Source organism: Choloepus didactylus, chromosome 7, assembly GCF_015220235.1.
Source record: "Choloepus didactylus isolate mChoDid1 chromosome 7, mChoDid1.pri, whole genome shotgun sequence".
Classification (NCBI taxonomy): Eukaryota; Metazoa; Chordata; class Mammalia; order Pilosa; family Megalonychidae; genus Choloepus; species Choloepus didactylus.
The window spans coordinates 77779641-77803465 of NC_051313.1; the positions used below are offsets into that span (position 1 = coordinate 77779641).

The 23825-nt window shown below is 36.7% G+C and overlaps 1 protein-coding gene across 4 annotated transcripts in view; it reads left to right on the top strand.

The window, feature by feature from the left end:
- The first annotated feature begins 463 nt into the window (after nucleotides 1-463).
- The window catches only part of FILIP1 (filamin A interacting protein 1), a 370688-nt gene continuing 347326 nt past the window's right edge, over nucleotides 464-23825 (top strand). For 3 of the 4 annotated variants that reach the window (XM_037843876.1, XM_037843877.1, XM_037843872.1), the window contains exon 1: nucleotides 503-625. The gene's annotated coding sequence lies outside the window, so the exon portion shown is untranslated. Of the gene's footprint in view, nucleotides 626-23825 lie in introns of all 4 variants that reach the window. The other variant, XM_037843873.1, reaches the window with a different exon arrangement.

Sequence of the window (23825 nt, forward strand, 5' to 3'; positions counted from 1 at the left end):
TCCCAGGCCCGGTTCCTCTCGGCCCGCGACTCCCCATCCACCGCCCACCCAGGCCGCCTGACCAGTTTCCCCCAGCCGCTGGCCCCCAAGGAGGGAGGGTGAAGGCGAGCACGCAAACACGCCTCCCTTCGCCCGGGGCCGTAAAATGGCCGCACCAGCAGCGTTAGGGCGGCAAGGTCTCCGCGGCTGTCAGGCGCCCCCAGACCCCTCGCTCTTTCTGCAGTCGCCGCAGCTATGGCCGCCCTCCCACCCCGCCCGGGCGCGAATGCATCAGCGGAGGCCTTTGCGACTGTTCATGTGGACAGGGGTGGGTCTCCTCTGCCACCTCCTCGCGTCCGTCGCCACAGCAGCTCCAGCCGCCGCCGCTCCTCCCCCACGGGCGCTGGAGCTGCTGCCCGGCTCCCGCCCCCGCCCCGACGCCGCCGCCGCCGCCGCCGCCCCCAGTGCGGCTCCACTCAGGAGCCCCGGCTCGGCCCGCGGGCAGATGGCTGCCGCCGCACACTGAACTCCGACTTGTGCCACCCGTCTTCCGTGCTCCCGGCAGGACAGGCGGTGCGCGGTGCCCGCTTGGCTTGGACTCGTTTCGCCCCAAATCCCTCCGAGGGCCCCATGGCAGACATGGCGTGTGAGCGCTTTGAAGCAGGGCTGGTGATGTATTTGGTTCGCGTGGCTCCACAAATGCCTTAGAAATGTTGAAAGTAAATTTCTTAGAACAGGTCTTAGAATTTAACTCATAGGCAACTAAAAAGAGAGAGTGGTGAGCTAATACAATCACATATATTTAGGAAATGATCTGTGGTCCACATTCGTTTTTAAAGAAGTTTTCAAAATAATTTATCAGAGAAAATTCTGCAGTACACTTCGGAAAACAGTATAAAAGGTCTGCTGTCATTTATGTGCCTGAGAGTTCAAAAACTATACCCTACCCTATCATACCTCTAATTGAAGGTGGCTGTATTATGGTCGTTTTACGCTTCCTTTTTTTATTTTTTTATTTTTTTTTAATTTTTTAAATTATGAAAATAATAGATGCTTATTAATGAAAGTTTGGAAACTAGAGAAAGGTGAAAAGGCAGTCACCCATAGTCTCACCACCAAAACAACTCCTTTAGGTATGTCTCTAATCAGCAAGATTTTTCTTAAATCCCTCTCATTATCCCTCTTTCAAAACAAAACAAAACAAATATATGTAGTATGTCAATGAAAATTCAGCAGCAATTAAAGTAATGCAAAAAAACGGATTAGTTGCAATATTGGGGGAATGAACTGTTCTATTCAGTTGTCCTGTTAACTCATGTTTACACAGAAAATGTTTTTCTATTAAATTTCTTTAAAATCTTTTCCTAAAATGAACTAATATTCTTTCCTGATTTAGAGTAGTACAATGAATGTATTTTATTATAATTTGTTTGTTGTTTTTTTTTTGCTTGAGGATATTGTCTGATCCAGTTGTGATGCTCTATGACATAGTATGTGCCAATGACAGTATAATACTGAGGCGTGTAGATAATAGGCAGATGTGGCTGACTGGACTCATTTGTACTGACTCAAAATTGTGGTTTTAAAAAATAAACTCTGATTTTAAAATACTAGCATATTGACTGTGAAGATGGAAGAAGGGGCCACAAAACAAGGAGTATGGGCAGCCTCGGGAAGCTGGATAAGGCAAGGAAACTACCTCTCCCCTAGAGCCTCCAGAAAGGAAAGCTGACACTTTGATTTTAGCCCAGCGAGAAGGGTGTTGGACTTCTGACCTACAGAACTGTAAGATAATAAATGTGAAGAGCTGCTAAAATTGGTGGTAACTCATTACAGCATCCATAGAAAACTAATACACATGGAATAGGAAACAAGGTAGAGTTTGCAAAAGGTGTCTTTTAAGCAAGTTGAGTTAGGATGTTTTAGTCTATAGTTTTATTGTTGTGTTATTAGTTTCATTTAATCTCTATAGGATGCCATAATTCCAATTTTAAAAGGGGTATATGGATTAAACCATTGGTTCTCAAACTTTAGTGCACCTCAGAGTCAACTGAAGAGAGGGTTAAAACAAATTGCTCTACCTCACACCCAGAGTCTCTGATTGAGTGGATCTAGAGTGAGGCCTGAGAATCTGCATTTCAAGCAAGTTCCCAGATGATACCAATGCAGATTAGGGAACCATGCTTTGAGAACCACTAGATGGAACAATCTCTAAATTCCTTTCCCGTTCAGTTATTCTGATTCTGTAAGTCTACAATTATGAGTGAAATTATCAGGTTCTATATTCAAGTATAAGGTTAAAGAGAGTTTCTAAATTCACTGTTCTTCTGTATATAATTGATACTATCATGTATCCCTTTTCTAGGACTCATGGCCTAGAAATTTTCTGATTTGGAATGCTTCCCTGAACCTTAGGTGTATTTAGTATATATATAAATATTTATTTAGTATACTTAACAAATACTCAATTAACAGTTGCTTTTCTTTATACTTACCATATTTGAAGCTCAGTGATGTTATTGAGAATGCCTTTGGATATCAGAAGCATGACTAATTACAAAACCAGTTCTCTGAGTTATGTATTCAATTTTGACTGAAAGTCGTGCATGTCTTTATATTTAAATTCCGAAAATCCCATGAAGCCATCAGCTGACTTGTTAATTGTCACATTCAACAAAATTTAATTCTGGCATAAAAGATAAATATAATGTAAGAAAGTTACACTATTTTAGGTTTGAATGAATGGATAATTACAGCGAATATAATAAACTTCTTTTCTAATTATTACATTAAAGAAAATTAGGAAGAAAAGAAGAAAAATAAAAACAAAACAAGGTCTTGCCACCTGAAATTCTAAATCTCCTGCCCTATTTTTTCCAATGTCTTTTTATCCATTTACTTCAGTTACCTACTCTCAAGGTCATATACTCAAAGAAGCTTCTCTTTTAAACTCATTAATTCAGAGGATCCCATCTCCAACCACAACCACTATGACTATTTTCAACCTCATTGTGATCTCTAAACCATCTCCTTACCCTGTTTAGATTCCATGGTATATTTTTTTCAGTTACTCTTTCTTGATTATACACTCAACTCCCTTGCCACTCCGCCCTTTCCTGTATCTCAAAACACTCATTCTAAGTAAATCCAGTTACCCTCTTTCTCCCTGTTGGAACACAGAGGGTGACCATCACTGAAGACAGTGATCAAACAGAGAAGATTGTCTCCACTGTAACATGGTTGTTACCTTACAGGGAACTTCTATTACCAGCATTCCTACTAGGTTCTCAAATTAACATGCTTTCCAACTGTACCACGCTTCCCGGGTCTCTCTCAGCAGAATTCTTTGTTCCCTGCTTCAGAGAGAAATAGAAGCCACAAGATGAGCATTTCCTTGGTTTACCAAAACTGTCTGCATCTGTACCCACTCATTCTATTCTTCATTCCCTACTATTTCCATAATGGTAGAGTACCATCCTTCATTAATGAAATCCCTTCGTATATCCGATGGTCCCATACCCTTGGGCCTGGTGAAGATCCTATTCTCTTCAATCCACTAGAATCTGTCTTCTTTGCAGTAGGAAGTGTTGACCCTACTCTTTATAACATTTAGGATGTTTTGACTGTACCGTGCATTCAACAGCTTTGCAGGCCATTCAGTAGTGTAGCTATAGGCTATTTACATTGGTTCAAAGATGCATATTCAGTAGTCTCCATATCAAGAATCCCCTTGGTTTTCTGTTCTGAGTCCTACGAGAAAGAATAATCAGTGGTGATGACCAAAGGGCCAACATCATCAGTGCTATTCAGTCATCCCTTGTAAACAGGACTCATGATCCCCTCCGCAAAGTTGTTCCTCTCCTGGGATCTTTAACTCAGTGACTAGCATTGCCATCCACCCAGTTTCACAAACCCTAGGAGTCATTCTTCACTCTGTTTTTAAGTCTACTTCTTTGAATATCATTTGAATCTATCCATATTTTTTCCAGTTCCAATGACCCCATCTGGTCTCTGCCACTACATCCTCTCAGCCATACTACCATAATTACAGTTTCTCACAGGTCACTCCTTGTTCATCCCATCCTCCTCTAAACCATTTCCCACACAAAAGCCACAATAACCTTAAAAAATGCAAATCAGATCACGACACCTTTCTGTTTGAAACCATTCAAACGTTTCCCCTTGCTAAATCCTAAGTTCCTAATTGATCTGCTGAGCCCTATCTACCAACCTCACTAGCTTCATCTTGTGGCATTCTCACCTTTCTCATAAAGTCCAACCACTTTGTAATTCTTTCAGTTCCACAAATACTTCATCTTCTTTTCTACTTCAGCGCCTTTGAACATGTTTTACCCTCCATCTGGAATGCAGTTTTTGTCTGAATAGTCTTGCACCAGTAGGGGCTAACATGTATCTGCTGAATGAACAAAGAAATGAATATAACATACTTAAAATGACTTTTCCCAAGGAAAACTTATAGTCATAGAATTCTGGAGCCCAAATTCCTTAGAGGTCATCTAATACAATCTTCTCAAAGTCTAGAAAATGTCTTTGCTTCAAACAACATCATGGTATAAATCCAAGAATGATACCCAAAGTCTAAAATGCTGAAATACCTCGAGATGCTTTGAGGAGGCCAGGGAAGGAGGTGAGGTTGCCTATAGAAATTTAGGGAGACTTGAGTTGGTTGTAGATACACAGTAACAAAGTCTCCTCTCTGTGTATGTTCATCATCCCCAAGGCTACAAATACTTCTTTTGTAGCAAAGCTAACCTTTCCCTCCATTTTAGCCAGATTTAAAATGCTGTATATAAAATTATTTGGAAAAAATGATATTCTATGCTAATAGAACTTAATAGATATTAATAAAATAGTAAATCCTTTTTAATCCATATATTTCTTTGAAAACCAATTATCTTGTTCTTCTAAATGCTACATATATGTATTATAATGTACAGCATATGGCTATGGCTCAGTATAGATTTCAGAAGACAATAGCAACTTCTGCATATTGTGACTAGTTAATGAATCTTGAAGGGCTAAGTCCATTTGTGCCAGATGAAAAAAACAATGAGCATGATACGAGAATAGTGTATAATTTTAGGGCTCACTCCTTTAACATAAATTCTATATTATAATATTCCACGTTGCTTTCAAGTTGATAATTTATCTTATTTTTGTTCTTGTTTAATTCTACCATGTTTCATGATCCTATTTTATTTCCAGTTCTTCTCTTTAGTCAATGCTCTCTCTCTTCCATGTTGAAGATTTTTTCCTAGGGTTTTAGCAGGTGGTTTAGCAGCCAATTTAATGCTTTAGAAACTTTTAAGCTTTTAAGTGAAACTTAAGTTAACATTTAAAACTGTAAGTAAATATAGCCTCAGAATAATACACATTTCTTATAGTTGGTGAATTCCCACTAACAAGCTACCATCATCAACATTTATAAATTAACAGGTGAAGTTTTCAGGTGATTAGGGTCACATTTTGACTTTCCTGGACCCTAGGTACTTATGTTTTCATGGGCCCTTCCTCCCTAATACACACACACACACACACACACACACACACACACACACACACACACACATGCATATATATATATACATATATAAATTTTTTTAGCCAGGCCTAAAATGCTATAAATAAAAATATTAAATTGTTTAATCAATTAATTTTACAACTTTGTTTATATAATCAGCCTGGATTTATTATTACACACTTATTATCATTATGTTCATTTTTCTCTTCTAATTTTAAAAGAAATTAAAACATTTTCATAGGTCCCTAGAAGTTCATGGACCCTATGTACTGTGCCTACTGTGTCTAATGGATAAATTATCCCTATAGATGTTTGTTAATGGAAATGATCACATGAAAATCATGTCCAGTCAAACTCTGGGACAGTGGTTCTCAAACTTTAACATGCATAAGAATCACTTTCCTGGCCCCATCCCAGGCTATCTGATTCAGTAGATCTTGGTAGGGCCCATGAATTTGCATTTCTAATATACAAAGGTAGTGTTCATTATTTGATTTGCTAGGTATACTGTGCAGATCTCCTAATCAACTGTGGTGGTTGGGAGCTATATATACCAGAAAAAACATGTTCTTAAACTTAGTCCATTCCTATGGGAGTGAACCCATTGTAAATAGGACCTTTTGATGAGGTTCTTTCTTTCTTTCTTTCTTTCTTTCTTTTTTTTTTTTTTTTTTTTACAATTTTTCATTATGAAATAGAACATTTATACAGAATAGTGATAACTTTCAAAGTACAATTTAACTAGCAGTTACAGAGCAAATTTCAAAGAATGTTATGGGTTACATCTCCACAATTTCAGTTATTTCCTTATTGTGAAATACAACATTGTGCCAGTTTGGATGTAGTATGTCGCCAAAATGACATGTTCTTTGATGCAATCTTGTGGGGGCAGATGCCCATTAGTGTTGATTAGGTTGGAATCCTTTGATTGTTTCCTTGGAGATATGACTCAATCTGTGGGTGCCCCTTTTGATTAAATTATTTCCATGGAGATATGGACCCTGCCCATTAAGGGTGGGTCTTGATTTAATCACTGGAGTCCTATAAAAGAGCTTACAAACAGAAGGAGCTAAGAGTAGCTCACAGAGACATTTTGGAGATGGCCACTGAAAGCAGACTTTTGCTGACACTTTGGAGATGCTAGCCCAGTTTTTGCTCTGGAGAACTAAGAGAGGACAAAACACCCCAAGAGCAACATTTTAAAGAATGTACAGGAGCTGAGGGAGGAGCTGGAACACAGCCCGGGATCAGCAGATGCCAGCCATATACCTTCCCAGCTAACAGAAATTTTCCAGACACCATTGGCCTTCCTTTGGTGAAGGTATACATGTATTGATGCCTTAATATGGACATTTTCATGGCCTTCAGACTGTAAATTTTTAACCAAACGAAACCCCTTTTTAAAAGCCAAACCATTTCTGGTATTTTGCGTCACGGCAGCCTTAACAAACTGGAACAAACACATATACAGAAAGGTGATAACTTTCAAAGTATAATTTAACAAGTAGCTATAACACAAGTTTCAAAGAATGTTATGGGTTACAGTTCTGCCATTTCCATTAGTTCCTTCTAGCTATTCTAGTAGCATCTAAACTGATGAGGTTCTTTCCATGAATGTGTGGCCCAGCTGAATCAGGATGCATCTTAATCCAATTACTGCAGGCCTTATAGGAAAGGCCACAGAAAGAGGGAAAGCAGAAGGAGCAGCCAGAAGCTGAAAGTCAACAGAACTGGAAGAGAATGGAGAAAGCATGAGAGGCCACTATATGCATTGCCATGTGACAGAAAAGCCAAAGACCAAGGATCACTAGCAGCTAGACCAGAACGCCACAGTCTCTTGTGAGAAAGCATTGCCTTGATGACGCCTCAGTTTGGACTTCTCCTAGCCTCAAAACCATGAGCCAATAAATTCCTGTTTATTGGAATACCAACATAGTGCATGATATTTGTTTTAACAGCCAGGAAACTAAAGACCAACATTTACTTATTCCCTATTGTTATTTTTATTTTATAAGTGGAAACTGATGCTCAAAAGGTTAAATACTTTACCAAAGTGACTAAGCTAGAAAATTGTAGACTTGGGATTTGAGCCCAGGTCCAAGTAGACTCCAAAGTTCATGCCCTTTTATAATCTTTATCACTGTGGTAATGATCCCAAAGATAGAACATAATCATTGGGGCTATAAGCAAATTTTTTAAACATGAAATAATGCATAAACGTAGTAAAGGAATGTACTTTCCTAGATTATTGCGGTATTTGCTCTGTTTATTGGAGCCTTTTGATGGCCTTCTTCTTTCTGGCTATGTATTCTTCATTTCTTGTTTTCAGTTAATATCAGTAGAAGGAATGTTGTAATAGCTTGCAACATAATTTTCTGGAAGTGCTATTCTATAATGCATTAAGTAAAGCTGATTAGGATTTTGCATGTTTTCATTAACTTCACTGCAAGTTGAACTGCTTCATCTCTTCTACAGGTCAACAAACTTAAATCCTCAGAACATAACAGTGTAAGGATTAACTAGCATGCTGAGTTTTGGGCTTCAAATACCTTTACCTTATGAGGCATTTTGCAACTAGCTTCCTTCTCCATTCTTCTTAACATATTTTCATTATAAATACTAACACATGGGATAATCACTTTCTCTTTCTCCCTCTATGTGTGTGTATGTGTGTATGTTTCTTATTGCTTTTCTTTTTCTGATTCTTTTATTCCTGAAGAACATAGTCTAATACAAATGTCTATTTTCTAAAGTTGTTTTTTAAGACAATGCTTTGATGACCTCAAAGTTTACCGAACTCTTGCTCACTACCCAAGTGTAAAGGGGCCACAGTGTTTTCAGCAATCACACAGACATAAGTACCTAACTGTACTTTATAAGAATATAGAGAAATATAGAGAAATGATCAAATAAATTATGGAAACATCCATTCAATGAAATGCTTTGCAGCTATATAAACCTGTGAAGTAGATCTATTTGTACTGATCAGAAAAGTGTCCATGGTTAATTAAAAAGAAAATGCAAGTTACAGACCAATCTCATTCCTATAAAATTAAATTTATATAGCTAATCTGCGCAGGATGGGCTATTTCAAAGGAAGGGGATAAGAGGGTTGATATGGCAGACTTTGTCTCCTTTTTTATGGAATTGTTAATCATTTTTAGAATATAGATGACTTTATTCCTAATGTTCCTACTGTATTTTCAAATAATTCTTACAGTTATTTTCAAATAACTTTAAGCAAACAAATAAATCAGTGGTTTTTTGTGGGGTTTTTTTTGTTTTTTTTTTGTTTTTGATGTTTTCCTTGAATCTCCAAAGTTTGACAGTGTTTTATCTAACCGTTTTCTTAAAAACTTATCTTTTCTTGAAACAAAACTATGGTCATTGTATAGTGTGGTGGTTCCACAAGAAGCTAAGTATGTGGGTGCCATAAAGTCCTGCAACCTCATTAGGGGGCATATACTTGGAGGATCTGAGAGCAGGGACATGAATGGACATTTGCACACTGATGTTTATGGAGAGAGTATGCATGATTTGCAATGGGTGGAGGTGGCCTAATGGTACACTGACTGAGAAACAGAATGGTGAACTGTGGTGTGTGCATATAATGGAATATTGAGCAACTGCGAGGAGTGAAGCTGTGAGACACACAACAAGGTGAATGGATCCTGTAGACAGCATTGAGTGAACCACTCCAGAAACAAAGGCAAACATTATAATGCCTCACCAATATAGACTAACTACAATGTGTAAACTCAGAATTGAATATTAGAGCACAGCTTATCAGGGGAACGCTTACTGTAATGGTCCCTAGATTGTAAGCTCTTGCAGCAGTTACACCTGGCTATCTCCAGATTCTGAGATGCTGATCCCTTTGTGTATAACCTGATCGATCCCTGGAACTTTGGGTATCTGTGACACCTGAAACTGAGAGCTAGAGCTCAGCAGATATGAATATCAGTATTAGTATATACAGCAACTGTTAAAAAAAGCTGAATAAGAGTCCAGACTTCAATTATAGATATGAATGAAGCAGATATGGTTAGGACTAGGGCAAATTGGGCCAAAGGGTAAAGGGTGACACTGACTGTGTTTTAAAACTTCAACTTCCATGTGAGAGCAAGGGAAGAGATGTTTATTTGGTGCAGGATCTCTATTTCCTAAACAATTTAACTCATACAGATTGTTCAAATACCATAATTACATGAAACTTTGAATAGGAAGTGAGACCTGGTAGGTTTGTATACAGGTTAGTGTGAAATAGTGACACATCCCTAAGTAATTTGGGCAGAGAATAAATAAAAATATATATATGCAGCCCCCCCCCCCCCCCCAGGAGCTAGGGGAAATGTGGAAGTGTTGGACTTCCTCACCTGGATTGTTGCTGATGTTCTCACAGACATTGGGGACTAGCGGTTTGGTATGCCAAGCCCTCTATCCTGGGGCTTGCCCTTATGAAGCTCCTTACTGCAAAGGAGAGGCTAAACCTGCTTATAATTGTGTGTAAGCATCTCCTCCTGAGTACTTCTTTGTTGCCCAGATGTGGCCCTCTCTAACTAACCCAAATCAGCAGGTGAACTCACTGCCCTCCCCCTATGTGGGATCTGACTCCCAGGGGTGTAAACCTCCCTGGCAAGGTAGGATATGACTCCCAAGAATGAATCTGGACCTGACATCATGGGATTGAGAACATCTTCTTGACCAAAAGGAGGATGTGAAATGAAACAAAATAAAGTTTCACTGGCTGAGAGATTCCAGGTGGAGTCAGGGGTTCACTCTGGTGGGCACTCATACACACTATACAGATAACCCTTTTTAGGTTTTAATGTATTGGAATAGTTAGAAGTAAATACCTGAAGCTATCAAACTCCAACCCAGTAGCCTTGACTCTTGAAGACGACTGTATAACAACGTAGCTTACAAGGGGTGAGACTGTGATTGTGGAAGCCTTGTGGATCACACCTCCTTTATCCAGTGTATGGATGGATGAGTAGAAAAATGGGACAGAAACTAAAGAAAAATAGGGTGTGAGAGGAGGATGATTTGAGTGTTCTTTTTTACTTTTATTTTTTATCCTTATTTTTACTTTTTTGAACGTAAGGAATATGTTCAAAAAATAGACTGGGGTGATGAATGCACACTTATATGATGGTACTGTGAACAGTTGATTGTACACCACAGATGATTGTATGATATGTGAATACATCTCAATAGAACTTAATTTAAAATTAAAAAAACCCTGCATAAATTTGAAGAGCTATTCAAGCATAGCCTGAAAATCAGAAAATAATGAAGTTTTAATTAAAGATCCAAACAAAACAAAACAAAACAAAAAACTGTGGTCATTTTAGACGTCTCAGTTTGTATATTTTTCCTCATCTTTCAGGACTTGCCAGTCCTTAATGGTGTAAAATTTTAGGTATGAAAACTATACAATAGTTTTCATAATTTCTATAATCTTGAAATTGGGAAAACTATTTTATCAGTCAGCCAGTACTGAATTCTAGATAACTGCAGTTGATTCCTCTACTCTCCTCCTTCTCCTCTGTCACCCTCCTTCTCCCCTTCTGCTCCTTATTTGGTGTGTGTACATTATTCTTGAAACCACATTGGAATTAGGTGGAACCAAATGAAGTTGCTGTTTTTTGTAGGTGAAAAATGTTGATACTTTCATATGGTTCCATCTAGTCATTAACAGTTATCTTGAAATAAGTCATATGATATATTTAGTCAATAATTGTGGAAAATTTAGATTTTTCTTAATATATGCACATGAAAACAAGAGAATTGGAAAGTTTAATTAAAGATATAGAATTTATATGGTGTCTATTAAATTTATAATACAGGGATGTACTAATAACTTGCTTTCAATGTATTAGAAAAGCAAACAGTATAATATTATTAGAAATAGATACCTGCCAATATCCATAATGTGGCAAATAAAAGGCGTAGGTTCTTCTTGTGAGATCATATCACTTGAGGAGATTAAAGAGAAGAGCATGTGTTAGGCCTTTGTTGGAGAATTCCTTAAAGAATATTGTTATGATTATCTCATCTTGGGAAAAGTCAAACTTTGGTTGGAAGTGCTATACAGTTAATTAGAGAACATTTTGTAGTTGTCAGCACCTCATGCTCATAAATAAGTCATGGTTAGGTCATGGCCAAGCTTACCACACTGAAATGTAATAGGGCCCAATAGTGCACAAGAATTAGAAGACAAGCATATAACTGCTGCAGAAAAATTTTCTCATGTAGTGATAGGATCAAACTTTGAACACTGACTTGACCTCTCACCAGTGACAGTAACTTCTGAAATTAGGACATACTTCTGTGGAGAACAAGGGAGGAATCAGAGAACCTCACTTTGTACTCTTATTTCTTGCTTAATCTTTGCACTGATTTCTGCTGGTTTGATAGTAAAATAAAGTGAAATCCACTTAGTCAAGTCCAAATGAGTAGTCTTAGCACTCTTCCAACCTACACTGAACATGATTGTAGTCATTACACAAAAACTAGTATTCATCTAAATACTTGTTTCAGCAAAAGATTTCTCTATCCTAATAATGGATTTTAAAATACTAGATTGTAATATGGAATACTTTCATAACAATTAAATATTTTTCAAATAAGTCATACATGAATTTTGCATAACCTTTAGTAGATAGATTTACTTATCCTCACAACATCCTAAGTCAGGTCAAGTGTTTTCTTTTGGTTTTCTAAATTAAGAACCAAATAGGTTATCAATGTCACAAATAACTTCGGGAATACTGTACACTTAGGCTGACAATTAGATAGACCATCTGGACAGAGGATCCATAAGGAAACAGAGAACTTGAATGATATGATAAATGAACAAGACCTAAAAGATATATATAGAACTTTGCACCACAAAACAGCAAGGTATACATTCTTCTCAAGTGCACATACATCATTCTCCAGGATAGACCACCTGTTGGGTCACAAAACAAATTTTAATGAATTGAGAAAGATTGAAATCATACAAATGATCTCCTCTGACCATAATGGAATGAAACTGGAAATGAATATACAGGCAGAGAACTGGAAAATCGACAAATATATGTAAATAATACTCTCTTAAACAATCAGTGAGTCAAAGAAGAAATTGCAGGAGAAATCAGTACATATCTTGAGATGATTGAAAAGGAGAATATAACATATCAAAACTTATGGATGCAGTGAAGGCAGTACTGAAAAGGAAATCTATAGCCTAAATGCTTACATTTTTTTGAAAAAGGAAAGAGCTAAAATCAAATACCTAACTACACACTGGAAAAACTAAAAAAGAACAGCAAACTAATCCCAAAGTAAGCAGAAGGAAAGAAATAGCAAAAATTAGAGCAGAAATAAATTAAATTGAGAATAAAAACACTAGAAAGAAGTAACAAAACCAACAAGTTGGTTCTTTAAAAAGATCAGTATAATTGACAAACCCTTAGCTACACTGACAAAAAAAATACAGAGATTGCAAATTAAAAATTATCAGAAATGACAGTGGAAACATTACTACTGACCCCAAAGAAATAAAAAGGCTCATAAGAAGATACTATGAGCAACTATATGCCAGCAAATTAGACAAACTAGATGAAATGAAAAATTCCTAGGAACACAGGAACAACCTACATTCACTCTAGAATAAATAGAAGACCTCAAACAGACCAGTTACAAGTAAAAAGATTGAAATGATCATCAAAAATATCCCAACAAGGAAAAGCCCAGGACCAGATAGCTTCACAGGTGAGTTATTCCAAGAAGATTAATGCCAATCCTGCTCAATCTCTCAAAAATTGAAGAGGAAGTAACACTACCAAACTCATTCTATGAGGCCAACATCACCCTAATACCAAAGTCAGATAAAGACACTACAAGAAAAGAAAATTACAGACCAATTTTTCTAATGAATATAGAGTGGATGTCCTCAACAACACATTTGCAAATTGAATCCAGCAGCATATCAAAAGAATTATACACCATTATCAAATGGGTTTTATCCCACGTATACAAGTGTGATAGTTTGAATGTATTATGTCCCCCAAAATGCCATTATCTTTGATGCAGTCTGTGTGGGCAGATGTATTAATGTTGATTAGATTGTAATTCTTTGAGCATTTCCATGGAGATGTGGCCCACCCAACTGTAGGTGATAACTCTGATTAAATAATTTCCATGGAGGCGTGGCCCTGCCCATTCAGAATGGGCCTTGGTTAGTTCACTGGAGCCCTATAAAAGCTCAGACAGAAGGAGTGAGCTTGCTACAGCCAAGAGGGACACTTTGAAGAACACACGGGGGCTGAGAGAGGAATGTCCTGGGAGAGCCATTTTGAAACCAGAACTCTGGAACGGATGCCAGCCACATGCTTCCCAGCTAACAGAGATTTTCTGGACGCCATTGGCCATCCTCCAGTGAAGGTACCTGATTGTTGGTGCCTTATCTTGAACACTTTATGGCCTTAAGACTGTAACTTTGTAAACAAATAAAATAAACCCCCTTTATAAAAGCCGATCCATTTCTGGTGTTTTGTGAAAAGGCAGCATTAGCAAACTGGAACAGCGAGGATGGTTCAACATAAGAAAATTGATTAATGTAATATGTCAAATGAACAAAACGAAGGGAAAAAGAACACATGATCATCTTAACTGATGCAAAATAGGCATTTGATAAAATTCAGCATCCCTTCCTGATAAAAACACTTCAACAGATAGGAATAGAAGGAAAGTTCCTCAACATGATAAAGGGCATATATGAAAAACCCACAGGCAATATCATATTCAATGGTGAGTGACTCAAAGCTTTCACTTTAAGATTGGGAACAAGACAAGGATGCCCACTGTTACCACTGTTATTCAGCATTGAACTAGAAGAGCAATTAGGCAAGAAAAAGAAATAATAGTCATCCAAATTGGAAAAAAAGTATAACTTTCACTATTTGCAGATAACATGATCCTATATAGAGAGAATCCCACAAATCAACAACAAAGCTACTAGAGCTAATAAGCAACTTCAGCAAACTGGCAGGATATAAGATCAACAGGCAAAAATCAGCAGTGTTTTTATACACTAGTAATTAGCCAGCTGAGGAAGAAATCCAGAAAAAAATTCCACTTACAGTAGCAAATAAATGAATCAAATATCTAGGAATAAAGTTAACCAAGGATGTAAAGGACTTATACACAGAAAACTACAAAGCATTCTAAAGGAAATCAAAGAGACCTAAATAAATAGAAGGACATCACATGTTCATTGATGGGAAGACTACTGTTAAGATGTCAATTCTACCCAAAATGATGTACAGATTCAATGCAATCCCAATCAAAATTCCAATAGGCTACTTTGCAGAAATGAAAAAGTTAATTATCAAATTTATTGTGAAGGATACAAGCCCCAAACAGACAAAAACACCTTGAAAAAGAAGAATGAAGTTGGAGTACTCACACTTCCTGACTTGAAAGCATAGTACAAAGATACAGTGGTCATAGCAGCATGGTACTGGCACAAGGATAGATGTATTGGCAAATGGAATCAAATTGAGAGTTCAGAAATAGACTCTCAGACCTATGGCCTTTTGATTTTTGACAATGCTGCCAAGTCCACTCAACTGAGAAAAAAATACTCTCTTCAACAAATGGTGCTGGGAGAACTGGATATCCATATGCGAAAGAATGAGAGAGGACCCCATCTCACACCACATAAAAAAAAATTAACTCCAAATGGATCAAAGACCTAAATATAAGAATCAGGACTATAAAACTCTTGGAAGGAAATGTAGGGAAGGATCTTCAGGATCTTTTGTTAGGCATTGGTTTCTTAAACTTTACACTCAAAGCACAAGCAATGGAAGAAAAAGTAGATAAATGGGACCTTCTCAAAATTAAAAACTTTTGTACAAAGGACTTTGCTGTGAAAGTGAGGAGACAACCTACTCAATGGGAGACCACATATCTGATAAGTGTTTAATATCCAGAATATATAAGTAAATCCTACAACTCAACAATAAAGAAACAAACAACCCAATTAAAAATGGTCAAAAGACTTGAATAGACATTTCTCCAAAGAGGAAATACAAATGGCAAAAAAAAAACATGAAAAAATGTTCAACATCACTAGCCATTAGGAAAATGCAAATCAAAACCACAATGAGATTTCTTTTCACACCTCTATAATGGCCACTATTAAACAAACAGGAAACTACAAGTGTTGAAGAGGATGTGAAGAAATAGGAACACTCGTTCATAGTTGGTGGCAATGTAGAATGGTGCAGCTTCTGTGAAAGACAGATTGTTAGTTCCCCAGGAAGCTAACTATGGAATTAGTTTATGACCCAGCAATCCTGCTACTAGATATATACCCAGAAGAAGTGAAAGCAGGAATATGAACAGACATTTACACACCAATGTTCATAGTGGCATTATTCACAATTGCCAAAAGATGGAAGCAACCCAAGTGTCCATAACCAATGAATGGGTAAACAAAATGCAGTATGTATGTATGATGGAATATTATACAGCAGTAAGAAAGAATGACACCATGATGCATGTGACAACATGGATGAATTTTGTCAACATTATGCTGAGTGAAATAAGCCAGGCAGAAAGGACAGATATTGTATGATCTTACTTATATGAACTAATTATAATTAGCAAACTCATAGTTAGGATGTAGAATATAAGTTACCAGGGGATAGATTTGGATATAGAATGGGGAGCTGATGCTTAATTTGTACAGAATTTCTATTTAGGTTGATTGTAAAGTTTTGGAGATAGATAGAGGTGATGGTAGCACATTGTTGTGAATGGAATTAACAGTGCTGAATTATGTATGTGAATATGGTTGAAAGGGGGAATTTGGGGTCATGTATGTTACTAGAATGAAAGCTAGAAGATAAAGCATGGGACCGTATAACACAGTGAACCCTGTTGTGGATGATGGGCTGGATAATGAACAATGGATAGTACAAGAATGTTCTTTCATGAATTATAACGAATGTATGAATCTAATACAAAGTCTTAATAATAGGATGGTATATGGGAAAAAAATATACCTCATGCAAATTATGGACTAGTAGCTAGTAATATTTTCATATTCTTTCATTAGTTATAACAAAGGTACCACACTAATGCAAAGTGTCAACCACAGTTGGGTATATGGGAACATTATATTTTTTACATGAATTTTCTGTAAACCTACTACATCTCCGATAAAAAAAAAACAATTAAAAAAGAAATTTATGCTAAGTGAAAGAAACCATACAGAAAGTACAACATATTGCATGATTCCATTTATATAAAATATAAATATAAATAAATCTCTATAGATAGAAGTAGATTAGTGGCTATGTAGGGGTGGAGAAGGATTGAGGGACTGAGCAGTGACTGTTGAGAGGTATGGGGTTTTTCTTTCTGGAGTAATAAAAATGTTCCAAAATTTATTGTGGTGACAAATGCACTACTCCGAATACACTAAATCCATTGATTGTACACTTTGGATGGATTGTATGGTATGAGAATATAGCTCAATAAAACTGCTTTTAAAAAAGGACCCTAGCAAGAAAGTGGAACACCATCCAACAGAATGTGAGAAAATATTTGGAAACCACATATCTGATAAGGGTTTAACGTTCAAGAATATACAAAGAACTCCTACAACTCTACAACAACATGACAAAAAAACAAATTTTAAAAAAAATGAGCAAAGGACTTGAACAGATGTCTTTCCATAGAAGGTATGCAAATGGAAAAAGGCTCATGAAAAGATGCTCAGCACCACTAAACATAGGGAAATGCAAATCAAAATCACAATGAGATACCACCTCACCCTCAGTAGAATGGGTATTATAAAAATGGAACATAATTTTTTTGCTGGTGAGGATGCAGAGAAATAGGAAACTTAGCACATTGTTGATTTAAATGTAAAATGGTGCAGCTACTGAGGAAAACAGTTTGGTGGTTCCTCAAAAAATTTAAACATGGAGTTCCCATATGGCTCAGTGTTGGGGATTATATTATGTCCCCCACAAAGCACATGTTTAAATCTTAATCTGCATTCTTGTGAATATGAGCCCATTTGTATATAGGACTTTTGAAGATGTTGCTATTAGTTAAGATATGGCCATATTAAATCAGGATGCACCTTAATCCATATGACTAGAGTCCTTATAAGGCAGAAGAAATTTGAACACAGTCAGAAAAAGCCAGAGAAAAGAGAAAATTTGTCATATGATAGAGAAATGCCATCATCAGAACAACTCTGGGAGAAAGCATGGCCTCGCTCGTATCTTGATTTTGGACTTCCAGCTTTCAAACCCAAGAAATAGCAAATTCCTGTTGTTGAGGCAACCCATCATGTGGTATTTGTCACAGCAGCTCTGGCAAACTAAGGTACCCTGCAATCGTACTTCTAGGTATGTACCCCAGAGAATTAAATCAAGGACTCAAACAGATATTTGTATGCCAGTGTTCATGTCCGCATTATTCACAGTTGTCTAAAGGTGGAAAACCCAAATGTTTATCATCAGATGAATGGATAATCGAAATGTGGTATATACATAAAATGGAATATTATTCAACAATAACAAGGACTAATATTCTGATACATTCTACAACATGGAAGAACCTTGAAGACATGTTGAATAAAATGTCAGAAACAAAAGGACAGATATTGTATGATTTCACTTGTATGAAATAACTAGAATAAGCAAATTCATACAGACAAAAAATAGAGTTCCAGTTATCACGGACAGGGGTGGGGGGAAAGGGCAATGTGTAGTTGCATAATAGGTGCTTAGTATTTCTGTTTGAAGTGATGAAATAGTTTTGGTAATGGATAGTGGTGATGGTAACACAACATTGTGAATTTGTTTAATCACACTGAATCATATGCTTGGGAGTGGTTGAGACTGGAAATTTTAGGTTGTATATATATGTTTCCACAATTTTTAAAAAAAGAGAGTAAAGAGACAATGACAAATGCTATACACAATCCTGGACTGGATCTAATAATGGATGAGGAAAGGCCCAAAAGGACATTATTGGGACAATTGAAAAAAATGGAATATAAACTGTATGCTTTATATCAATGTTAAAATTCTTGAGCTTTATAACTGTACTTAATCAGGGTACATAAGTGAATATCTTTATTCTTAGGAAATATTCATGAAAAGTATTAAGTGTTCAAGCAGCATGATCTTTGCATGCTCTTCGCATGCTCTCAAATGTTTAGAAAAGATAGATGGATAGATAGGTAGGTAAGTAGATAGATAGATAGATGGGAGATATAAAAATGTGGAAAATGTTAAAAGTTGGTAAATCTGAGTATCTGGGTAGGGAGCATATTGGACTTCTTTGTATTTTTTTTACAACTGTTACGTAAGTTTGAATTATTTTGAAATAAAAAGTTACAAAATATATCTCTCTGGACTCTTCCATAAATTCTCACCTCCTAAATTGATGCACTGCATACATAACAATGCTGTTGCTGAGTCATTGCCCTTGGTTATTTGTTTATTTCAATTGTCTGTCAGTAGTAATGGGCTTACAAAGATTCTTTTTGTGTAACTAACAACATGCACAATCATCATCAATTCTTACGTTCAAAATTATACTCATGTCCCTGTTTTAAAAAAACTCCTATATGCCAGTCCTACCATATTTACAGTAAACTTTCCAAGAATACATGTTTTTCACATTTTTGAATGTCACCATTTCAACTATTGACCAAAAACACAGTTGATACAAAAATACTGACTTTACAGTTCATAAAAAAGTCCAGCCTTTATTCTGAAAGAATAAAGAGTGAGCTTTGCCACACATGAAATATTAATATGATAAGATTGACATAAAATAGCTACAATATGGAATCAACTAAATCGTAAACTCTTTAAGGACAGATATTATTTTTAAAGATTTCCCTGTATCTCCCACTGTATAGCATATTGAAAATCTGACTTGATGAACCAAAGACTAGTATAGAAATTCATAGGAATCTAAATACATACTATAATTAGTGTTAATAAAGGTGAGATGGTAGCATGTAACATGTAGCTACTGAGATCAATTTTCCTTTGCAATTCAGCATGAACAAAAAGACTCAGTAAGCATTTATATATATTTTTGGATATGTCTAACATTTTGGTTATGTTGTTTTAAACTTTAGTCCCAAAAATTAAGCTTCTAACAACAAAATTATTTTAAATATATTGTGTGTCTATGAAAGAAACTCAGAAAAAAACGTATTGAAATACTGCACTGACTTTAAGTATTAACCACCCTACCTGACCACCTTCTTGTTTGTATTTTTGTTTTTATGTTTATGCTGTATTTATTTATATATTAATTTATATTTTTAGAACATTTTCATTACTCCAGAAAAGAAATAAAGAAAAAAAAAAAAAAGAAAACTCAAATCCTCCCATACCCCTAACCCCCTCATCATTATTGACTATAGCATTGGCATAGTACATTTGTTACTATTGATGAAAGAATATTAAAATACTACTAACTGTAGTACATAGTTTGCAACAGGTATATATTTTTTCAATATACCCCTCTATTATTAACTTCTAGTTATACTGTAATACACATTCTAGTTCATGAAAGAGATTTCTAATATTTGTACAGTTCATCACGGACTTTGTCCACCACAAGATTCACTGTTTTATACATTCCCATCTTTTAACTTTCAACTTTCCTTCTGGTGACAAAAGTGACTCTAAGCCTCCCCTTTCCACCACATCCACGCACCATTCAGCACTGTTAGTTATTCTCACAATAATGTGCTACTGTCACCTCTGTCCATTTCCAAAAACACTTAAGTTCAACCTAGGTGAACATTCTGCTCAGAATAAGCAACTGCTTCCCATTCTTTAGCCTCGTTCTATATCCTGGTAACTTATATTTCATGTCTATGAGTTTACATATTATAATTAGTTCATATCAGTGAGACCATACAATATTTGTTCTTATGTGTCTGACTTATTTCACTCAAAATAGTGCCCCCAAGTTTTCTTCATCAACCTTTTTTTTAAAGATGGTTTTGTTCACCCACCATTCTTTCCATCCTAAGTAAACAATTGATGGTTCCCTGGATAGTCACATACTTACGTATCCACCATCATCAATACTATGTATATTAGGACATCTCCATTTCTTCCACAAAGAAGGAAGAAGAGTCAAATAAGGTAGAGATACAAAAGAAAAAGAAAAAGAGGAAAAAGAAGAAAAAAGAAAGAAAAAAATGACAGCTAAAAAGCAACAGAAGGAAAGATAGAAGTAAACTTAAGTAGAATGAAAGAGTCAGACATCACCACCAATGCCAAGAGTCCCATAGCCCTCCCTTATGTCCCCCTCTTTTAGGCATTTAGCTTTGGTATATTGCCTCTGCTACATTAAAGGAAGCATAATACAATGTTTCTGTAAACTACAGTCTCCACTTTGTATTGACTGTATTTTTCCCCCAATACCGCCCTATTTTTAACAGCTTGCAATGTTGACATTCATTTGCTCTCCCCCATGCAAAAACATGTTTGTACATTTTATCGCAATTGTTGAGCACTCTAGGTTTCACTGAGTTACATAGTCCCAGTCTTTATCTTTCCTCTTTCCTTCTGGTGTCCAACATGCTCCTAACCTTCCTCTCTCAACCATACTCACAATCATCCACATACAGTGCACCTACATTGCTGTGCCACCATCACCCAAAATTGTGTTCCATACCTCTCACGCCTGTCTTTTCCTTTCTGTAGTGCCCCCTTTAGTATTTCCTATAGAGCAAGTTTGTTCACAAACTCTCTCATTGTTTGTCAGAGAATGTTTTAAACTCTCCCTCCTATTTGAAGGACAGTTTTGCTGGATATGGGATTCTTGGTTGGCAGTTTTTCTCTTTCAGTATCTTAAATATATCACCCCACTTCCTTCTTGCCTCCATGGTTCTATTGAGAAATCTACACATAGTCTTGTCAAGCTTCCTTTGTATGTGATGGATCTCTTTTCTCTTGCTAATTTCAGGATTCTCTCTTTGTCTTTGACATTTGGTAATCTGATTATTAAGTGTCTTGGCATAGGCCTATTCAGATCTATTCTGTTTTGGGTACACTGTGCTTCTTGGATCTTTAATTTTATGTCTTTCACAATAGATGGGAAATTTTCATTGATTATTTCCTCTGTTACTGCTTCTGCCCCTTTTCCCTTCTCTTCTCCTTCTGGGACAACCATGACATGTACATTCATGTGCTTCATATTGTCATTCAATTCCCTGAGGCATTGCTCATATTTTTCCATTCTTTTGCCTCTCTGTTCTTTTGTGTGTAGGATTTCAGATGTCTTGTTCTCCAGTTCCTGAGTGTTTTCTTATGCCTCTTGAGATCTGCTATTGTATGTCTCCATTGTGTTTTTCATCTCTTGTGTTGTGCCTTTCATTTCCATAGATTCTGCCAGTTGTTTTTTTGAACTTTTGATTTCTACCTTATGTTCACCCAGTGTTCCCTTTATAGCCTTCATCTCTTTTGTTATATCTTCCCTGAACTCATTGATTTGGTTTTTGATTTGATTTAGCATATTTCTTTGAAAATCTTTAATAGATTGTTTCATAGAAGTGAAACAATATCTTAACATTATCTTTATTGAGGTGTAAGTTTGTCCCTTTGACTGGGCCATATCTTCATTTTTCCTAGTGTAGATTGTAGTTTTCCATTGTCTAGGCATCTGGTTTCCTTGGTTACCCCAATCAGATTTTTCCAGACCACAACAGGGTCAGATCTCAGAATGGGGTTATATTCAGTTTCAAGTCTCCCTGTGGGTGTGTCTTAGAGATTTACAGACTTTCCTGTGAAGTCTCTAGCCACTATGCTTTTCCTAACCTGCCCAGCAGGTGTTGCCTGTCAGCCTGTTGCTCTTGCATGGTGTAAGGAGATGTGGAACCTTTAGTTTCTGTTTTGCCTCTTTCCCCATAGGCTCTGGGGTCTGGTTCTGAAGGGAAGACTGATAGTAGAGCTGGGCCCCACCTCCTTCTTCTTAGGGAAGATACACCCCCTAGGGAGTTATCATCTGTATTTCTGTAGCTTTTTGTCTTTCTGACTCTGTTATCTCCACCCCTGTCTGGGTCAGAGTGCTGCAAAATGAAAATGGCTGAGGCTTTCTCCACTGAGCCCCTCAGGTTGAGAGAGAGAAAAAGGAACAGAAAGCCCCCTTTCAGAGCCAGTCCATGGTCCCCCAGTTTCATTTGTTGGCTCAAGGAAACAGCTAGTCTTCTGGGTTCCCCCTCCCAGGACAGAGATTTAACTTCACCATTACAGAAAAATAATAGATATACACAGCCACACGTAAAAGAAAACCCCAAACACCCTCCAGGGGACTGACTAAATTCTTTAAGGTCAATCATCACTAGAAGCTTCTGTCTGCTTGTTAGGGGTTTCTATCTTGCATTCGGCAGTACATATTTGTTAATTAAAACCCCAGTTGGAGCTGGGCTGAGCCATATTCGCTTTCTCAGAGAGTGCTGATTTCTACCACAGTGTCGTTTTGCAGCTCCGCCTACCATGGGGGGAGGGGGCTCCCAGCATGGTTCCATAGTTTTTGCTTTCAGATTTTTAGCTGTAATCTTAGGCATTCCTCCCAATCCAGGTTGTCACAGTTGTTCCCCAGCAGTTACTCCAAATTATTTACAAGTTGTTCCTGGTTGTTTATTATTTCTTCCAGGGGGCTAACTAAATTCCACTCTTCTCTATGCTGACATCTTGCCCCCTGTCTTTGATTTATTTTTAACACTTATTTTATTTTATCCTCTTTTCTTATAATTATTTAGCAATCTTGTTTGTTTTTTTTAAATATTTTTATTGTGAAATTCAACATATATACAGAAAAGTTATAAATTCCAAAATACAGTTTGACAGGTGTTTATAGAGTGAATTTCAAAGTATAGTGTATGGGTTACTGTTCCACAATTTCAGGTATTTCCTCCTGGCTGTTCTAATACACTAGAAACTAAAAAGAAACATCTATATAATGATTCAGTACTAATAATCATTTGTTAAATCTTAACTTCTCTGTTGCAACTCCTTCCTCTCATTTGATAATTTTCTCAGCTTCAAGGATACTTGCACAATGACCATTCTGATTTCTTTATGTTGAAAAGGGGTGTTGTCATTATGTGGTAGGGGAATTCAAGTGGCTGATGTTCTTGGAGAGACTGGTTCCTTTAAGTTTCAGGGCTTATCTGGCATAGGAACAATCTGGAGGTTTTAAGTTTCTGGAAAATAAACTTAATAAGTAAAACTTTTATAGAGTCTTA